Source organism: Equus quagga, chromosome 1 (genome assembly GCF_021613505.1).
Source record: "Equus quagga isolate Etosha38 chromosome 1, UCLA_HA_Equagga_1.0, whole genome shotgun sequence".
In the NCBI taxonomy this organism is placed as follows: Eukaryota; Metazoa; Chordata; class Mammalia; order Perissodactyla; family Equidae; genus Equus; species Equus quagga.
In genome coordinates, this window is record NC_060267.1 from 22,572,285 (window position 1) to 22,579,478 (window position 7,194).

At 37.8% G+C, this 7,194-nt stretch overlaps 1 non-coding gene across 1 annotated transcript; it reads right to left on the reverse strand.

The window, feature by feature from the left end:
• Positions 1 to 408: 408 nt before the first annotated feature.
• LOC124231492 (U6 spliceosomal RNA) lies at positions 409 to 515 on the reverse strand. Its single transcript, XR_006886570.1, has one exon. It is a non-coding gene; the product is annotated as a U6 spliceosomal RNA (small nuclear RNA).
• Between the last annotated feature and the right edge of the window lie 6,679 nt (positions 516 to 7,194).

Consider the following 7,194-nt stretch of genomic DNA (forward strand, 5'->3'; position numbering starts at 1 on the left):
ATAAGAAGACATCTTAAAATTGGCAATTTTTTCTCTGAATTAAGTGGAAATTAGATTCCATAAACATTCCATAATATTGCCCATTTCCAAAGCAGCTTCTGGAAAGAACAGTCTGTCCATGTTATCACCTCCTGCCTGTGTTTTCACGCTCTTATGACCTGAGGTTGGTTTTGTGAATTAGTCATGGTGTTAAGTCGTTGCTCTCTTACCTCTCTTCTAGTCAGGAAGTACTCAATAATCCAAAGGCATATCAGAAAATGAAAAACTAGTTCAAAGTTGAGAAAGGAATGAGAATTCAATCTGGTGACAATAACTTGTCTTGGGTTTGAATTTGTATGAAGATATTTATATAGGAAGCTTGAATATAGCAAGGCAAGTTGATTTTTTTCTTTTTCTTTCTTTTTTTTTTTTAATATGGAATGCTTCACAAATTTGCATGTCATCCTTGAGCAGGGGCCCTGCTAATCTTCTGTGTATTGTTCCAATTTTAGTATATGTGCTGCCAAAGCAAGCACCAAGGTAATTTCTTGTATGAAGAATATTTATCCAAAACTTACTTGGAATTTACAAATGTACAGAATAAATGTCAAGAGGTTTAATTGCTATAAATTTACCGTTGATATATACATTAAAGCAAATTAAATTTATAATCCCCATTGAGTCACATTTAGGATCTCATGGTTAAGAATAAGATTCCGAATATTTGATGTTTAGGGGATATAGCTCAGTGGTAGAGCATTTGACTGCAACAGATTTGATGTTTTTCAGTGTGTTTAAAATTTTTTTAAAAGCAAACTAGGCAATGGAGAGATTATGTTCACAAAAATAAAAAGTCCTCTAGATTGTAAAGAAATTAAAGATATATTCAATTGCTTTAGTTTCTCAAGACATAATCCAAGACCTTCTTCTCTTCTCTCTGAATACAGTTGCCAATTACCATCTCTAGGTCCATGATTCCTTACAGGATGTCTCTGCCCAGCCCTCTCTGCCAAGATCCAGACTCATCTGTGACGCTGTCTACTCAGTATCTGCATATGGATGTGTCATTGGAAACTCAACATGGTCAAAACTAAACTCTTTTACCCGTCCTCTGCTACCCGATTGTCTTCTACTTCCTTATTAGAAAGAATGATACCTCGTTCACCCAGCAGCATGAGCCAGAAACCTTGTCCTTATCCTTCACATCTAATCCATCACAATCTTCTGTCTGTTTTTTTTAACTACTTATGCAACCTTTGAATCTGCCTATTTCTTCATAGCTAGCTTCCTGCTCTAAGCCACCCTTATGTCTTATCCAGACTGCTGTAATAGCCCGTAACTCGTCCCTCCATGTTCTCTCTTGTCTGCTTCCAACCATAACCAGGAGCCAGAGAGAAACTTTTAAAAGGCAAATATGATCATTCACTCTGCTTCTGAAAACCCTGCAAAGATTTTCTGTTGTTTACTAGGATAAGGTCAAAATGCTTAAGCTGGCTTCAGTGCCCTCTAGGATCTGGTCACTCCCTGCTTCACCAGACTTGCCTCGATGTAGCCTCTCCTTTACTCTTTGGGCCTGAGCCACCTTGACCTATGAATTTCTGAAGTGTGCTCTATTCTTTCCTGCCTTAAGGCTTCCATCAGTGCTATTTTCTTTGCTTAAAATACTCTTTACTGTCTATTCTTCAAATTAATTCCCATTAGTCCCTAGTGAGCAGTTAACTCCTATTTATTACTCTGCCCAAATATCATTTCCACAGGGAAGCCTGTTTTGATCTTTAGAAAAGGTCACACCTCCTTAATAAGCACTCTGCTATCCTATACCTTTTTTATTCATTCATTCATTCATTTAACAATTATTGGATGTTTACAATGCCACATACTCCTCTAAAAGCTGGGAATGAAATGAGAGGGGACTGACAACGATCATAGGATAAAACAAAGAAGACAATTTCATATAGTGATGAAGATTATAAAGAAAATTAAACAAACTACTGTTAGAGAATGACTTGAGAGAGGTACTTTGGATAGGATGTTGGCGATTGAATTTAACGAAAGATAGTACATTTTGTTCGTTGAATGTTTGTCCTCTCTGCAAGAACATAAGCTCCTGAGAACTGGGATTTTGTCACACTTGCTCACCCAGCATCCCCAGCACTAGGTGCATGCCAGCACGTAGCAGAGTCAATAAGTGTTGCCGAATGAATGAGTTGACCTACTGTGTTAATTTCCTAGGGCTACCATAGCAAAGTACCACAAACCAGGTGTCTTAAAACAACCAAAATTTATCCTATCACAGTTCTGGAGGCTAGAAGTCTGAAATCAAGGTTTCAGCAGGGCCGTGCTGCCTCCAAGGCTCTGGGGAAGAATCTTTCCTGGCCTCTTCCTGCTTCTGCTGTGTGCTGGTAGTCCTTGGTGTTCCGTAGCTTGCAGCTGCACACTTCAATCTCGTCTCCGTCATTACATGGACTTCTTCTCTATGTGTGTCTGCTCTGTCTCTGTGTCCAAATTTCCCTCTTTTTATAAGGATACCAGTCATTTGATCAGGGCCTACCTTAATACAGCATGACGTCATAGCTTGATTATATCTGCGAAGACCCTATTTCCAAATAAGGTCTCATTTCCAGGTATGGGAGTGGGAGTTAGCACTATGACATATCTTTCTGGGAACACAATTCAACACACAATACCTACTTCTCTAAGTTAAAAGAAAACTGAAGAAGTTAATATTTTAAAAGTTTATATAGTTTATATTGTAGTGTAGTTTTAAAAACATTTTAAAATAAGTTCTATATGGTGTACAAACATTTGAAGAGGTATTAATATTTTACTTTGTGTAAGCATGGTAAGTTATTTTTGATTGTTCTGGATTATTTGGTTGAATTCCAACCACACCAATATCTATGCCATCCTGAAAAATCAATACCGTGATACGAACCAAATTAGTCTCGTGTTCTCTCTTCCCTTAGCAGACAAGAGCGAACTTCTTCATAGATTAAAAATAAATGAATGTGGAAGGATATTCATGACATTCGCATCATAAAAATTCATCCTGACATTTTTGCAAAGACTGTGTGTGGAATGTTGACATATTTTTGTTATAAAATGACAGTTTTAGTGCAAGTTGTTCTCATTGTGACCAAGGAGAATGAGCAAACAAAAGGAAAAGAATAAGTTACAGTACTATCCACCCGCGAAGTGAGCCTGTCAGGCAACAGAATGACAGAAGTACTTTCTGAAATGGTAGATGAGTTCTTGTGTGTATGATGGGAGAGAGGGAGTCACTAATATTGTCTGCTTTATTTTATCTATCTTAGAAAAATCATTCCTGATTTTTCCATCCAGTGCCATCTTGCCCTCCCTTGAATTCCATTAGCACTTTGAGTTTCCTCAAATGACCCTTACCTCATACTTATTGCTTGAACTATTCCAAGTGCTTTACATACATTTAACTCAGTTAGTCTTTGTAACGGCTCTTTCCCATTACACAGCTGAGAAACTGAAGCAGAGAGACATTGCATGACTTGTAAGTTGGAGCCACAGTTCAAACCAATCTAACTCATGGGTCTGTGTTCTTACCATCATGTTATATTGCCTATATGGTTAGTGAATTTTAAACTTATTTTATACTCTAGCCGGATTGAAAGCTTCTGAGAACTTGGCCACTATGTCTTTCTTAGATTTGAATCTCCCATAAAATCTAGCTCAGAATCTTGTGAATAGTAGATACTCAATAAATGTTTGCAAATGAATTTGGATTAGACCCTGGTTTGCCTAAGTGTATCTGGTATCTGGATCTCTGATTTCCATATCATGGTTTACATGAGAAGATGATGTTCATTCGGAAAAACAGAATCTTGAATAGATATGAATAAAATAAGGGAACTGACAAATGTTGGTGTGGGTGCTTCCAGCCTGCATCTTAGGTGCTTCTTTCCTCCTCCCCAAGTTCCCATCTCTATCTATAAAAATTTGCCTTTAGTTTGGGATCGCAAAAATTTTCAGTGAGAATAGCTTTAAGTGTTACCCCTTAAAGGATATTTATCTTTTTACAGAAATTAATCACTTCAGTAATTTCTGCCATCACTCAACAGCTGAGGGAGGTACTTATTTGAGCGGTAGGGCTACTGTCTACTTTTAGAGTATGATTTTTCAGAAATTATACCCATTTTCATATAAAATCTCATTCTATAGATCTGTTGGTAACTTTTGCACTTGTTTGCACTCTGTGTATAAATAAAAGATTAATTAAAAGCAAATAAAAACTTTAATCTTCGCTTTTAAATCTGGCAGTTCTGAAATCATGTAGCCATGTTGGTATTCATTTGCTTATAGGAAATTCTGCTACATAAGAATTTAAATTTAATTTTGCCTTTTTCTTATGTGATATGTGCATCACAAACCTGTGGGGAATAGATGAGCTTTAATAAAACTAAAAAATAAATGAAATGGAATGTTAATAAACTTTGTAGCTCATTAAACATTTGGATTCATTGAATATATATCTATTAATTTTAGGTGAGACTACATTAGGAAACCTTTGTTACCTGAAGGCTGTAATTAAATGAATAATGTATTCAAATTCAATACAAAACATTTTCTTCCACCTCTTTTTACTGACAATTCTTTAGTAAGAAATCTCGAGGAACTGAAAGACTTAACAAGTAATGATTGAAAATGCAAATATAGCAATTTATATTTCTTTGTAAAGAATAAGAATTTAAAAGATACGTCCAAATGGTTTCTCTACTCACTCATTATTATCTTCTTAATCTATTCTAACATTTGTGATTTCATCATTTTATTAAGAAAGTGCACTTGTCTCTTAACCCTCTTTATTGTTCTGTTCCATCTGTATATTTGAAAATTCTCCTTAGATTCTATTAAAATACATATCCTCCAAATTATTCTGTTTTCTTTCTCTGTAGAATATTCCTCTTTCTTTTGAGAAGCTCTAAAGTTTCTGACCTAAGGTCAATCCATATGTAAAGACTTTATTTTGAAAATTATTTTTTTCTGCTATACTACCATCAATTATCCAGAAAATAAACATCAGCTTATGATTGCATGACTATAAAAAATGTGAACACTCTCTTTTTGGGGGGGATTTGGTTTCTTTTGGAATTTGGGTTTATTTTTGACATTGCATTATGTATTAGTTCTCTAGGGCTGCTGTAACAAAGTACCACAAACTGGATATCAACAGAAATTGATTGTCTCATAGTTCTGGAGGCCAGAAGTCTAAAACCAAGGTGCTGGCCGAGTTGGTTTCTTCCGAGGGCTGTTCCAAGCCTCTCACCTAGCTTCCGCTGCTTTGCTGGCCATCTCTGTGTTCCTCGGCTTGTGGATGCATCATCCTGATCTCTACCTTCCTGTTCCCATGGCGTTTTTTCCTGTGTGTGTCTCTGTGTCCAAGTTTCTTCTTTGTATAAGGATACAGTCATATTGGATTAGAGCCCACCCTAACGACCTCGCGTGAGATTCTGATTTACAATAAGAAACATATTTGGTCTTTGTCCTGATTTTAGCACAGAGCTCTGAAAACCCTAGGAATTTCCTAAGTGATAAGAGCACTAAAGGTGTCTTTTGTTCGGTTAATGAGGTGAATTTTAGAAAGCACCTGAGGATGGCGGATGGTTGCCAGTGGAGCTGGCCATGTGATTGGAGGGTTGGAGCTTTCAGTCCAGGGAGGGGAGAGGGGCTGGAGATTGACTCAGTAACGGATGGCTAATGAGTTAATTAATCATGCCTGTTTAATAAAGCCTCTATAATAACTCCAAAGGGGTCAGAGTGCTTCCGGTTTGGCGAACACAGGAAGATAGTGGGAGCCTGTCTCACCTGGAGAGGGCGTGGAAGCTCCACGCCCGTTCCTCATGCCTTGCCCTATGCATCTCTTCCATCTGGCTCTTCCTGAGTTATATCTTTTTATAATAAACTGGTGATCTGGTAAATAAAATATTTCTTTGAGTTGTTTGAGCCACTCTAGCAAATTAAACCGAGGAGAGGATCTTGGGAACCTTTGATTTATAGCCAGTCGGTCAGAAGCACAGGTAACAACCTGGAGTTGTGACTGGCATCTGAAGGTAGGGGGAGGGGGACTGGGGGGGCGGGGCAGTCTTTTAGGACTGAACCCTTAACCTGTAGAATCTTATGCAATCTCTAGGTAGATAGTGTCAGGACTGAGTTGAATTGTAGGACATCCAGCTGGTGTCCTGAAACTTGCTTGTTGGTATGGGGACACGCCCACACATGGGACGTGGTACCAGAACCTATTTACCTCATCTTAACCTGATCATCTGCAAAGACTGTGTTTCCACATTTCCTTTTTCTATTGCTGAAAAAACTGAGGCTTAGCAAGGTTCAAAAATTCTTAGAGATAGGCAGGTGTATCATTTAGGATGTTTGTGGCTACAGGTAACTGAATACCCCCAAAGTGGCTTACACGGAGCATTTATTTTCTCATGTTTGAAGAGACCTGGCAAGAGAGTAGTTGAAGGGCTGGCTAATTCATCGAGGACTCAAGCTCTTTCTATTTTTTTCCTCTGTCATTCTCAGCATGTTGACTGTCTTTGTCAGGTCCCTTTGGGGTTGTATGCATATACCCTCAATAAGGAAGGTGAAAAACTATATTTGTGGTCTTAACAGCTTTTACATTGGGAATCAGGGACTGCCTGCAAGGAGGAAAGAGAAGCAATGAATGACTGTTCGGTAGTGTCCGTCATAGGAGGGGGGCTCTTAATCTCCTCTGCATGCTACCTTACGAAGGCTTTTAATAGAAAGCCTCCTTTTGGAAGCTAAAGATAGATCATTCACATAGCCTGACATAAAACTGTTTGCGAACAAGGGTGGAAGAATGAGGCTTCATGATATGTTTGGATATGAATTGGCTAAAGGTACTTTTAAATCTACTTTGCCTGTGCAAATATGAAAAAGAACTAGGGTTCTGAGGTTTTCTGATTGGCAAGAGAATCTACACACATGTGTGTGTCTACACCCACACACTTGCACATGAGTATGCCAAATTAACCCAAGGCTAGTGAGGTCATTGTGCAGGACAAGTGATTAATACAAACTATAATAGATCAATGTAAAATACAATTGAAATTTTTATGACTTTATGAAATTCTCCCAAAACATATTTTGCAAGCTGTGGAGTAAATACAAGCTTCAGATTTAATGGGTTACTCTCCAAATGGACCAAGATGCTCATTAGCAAAA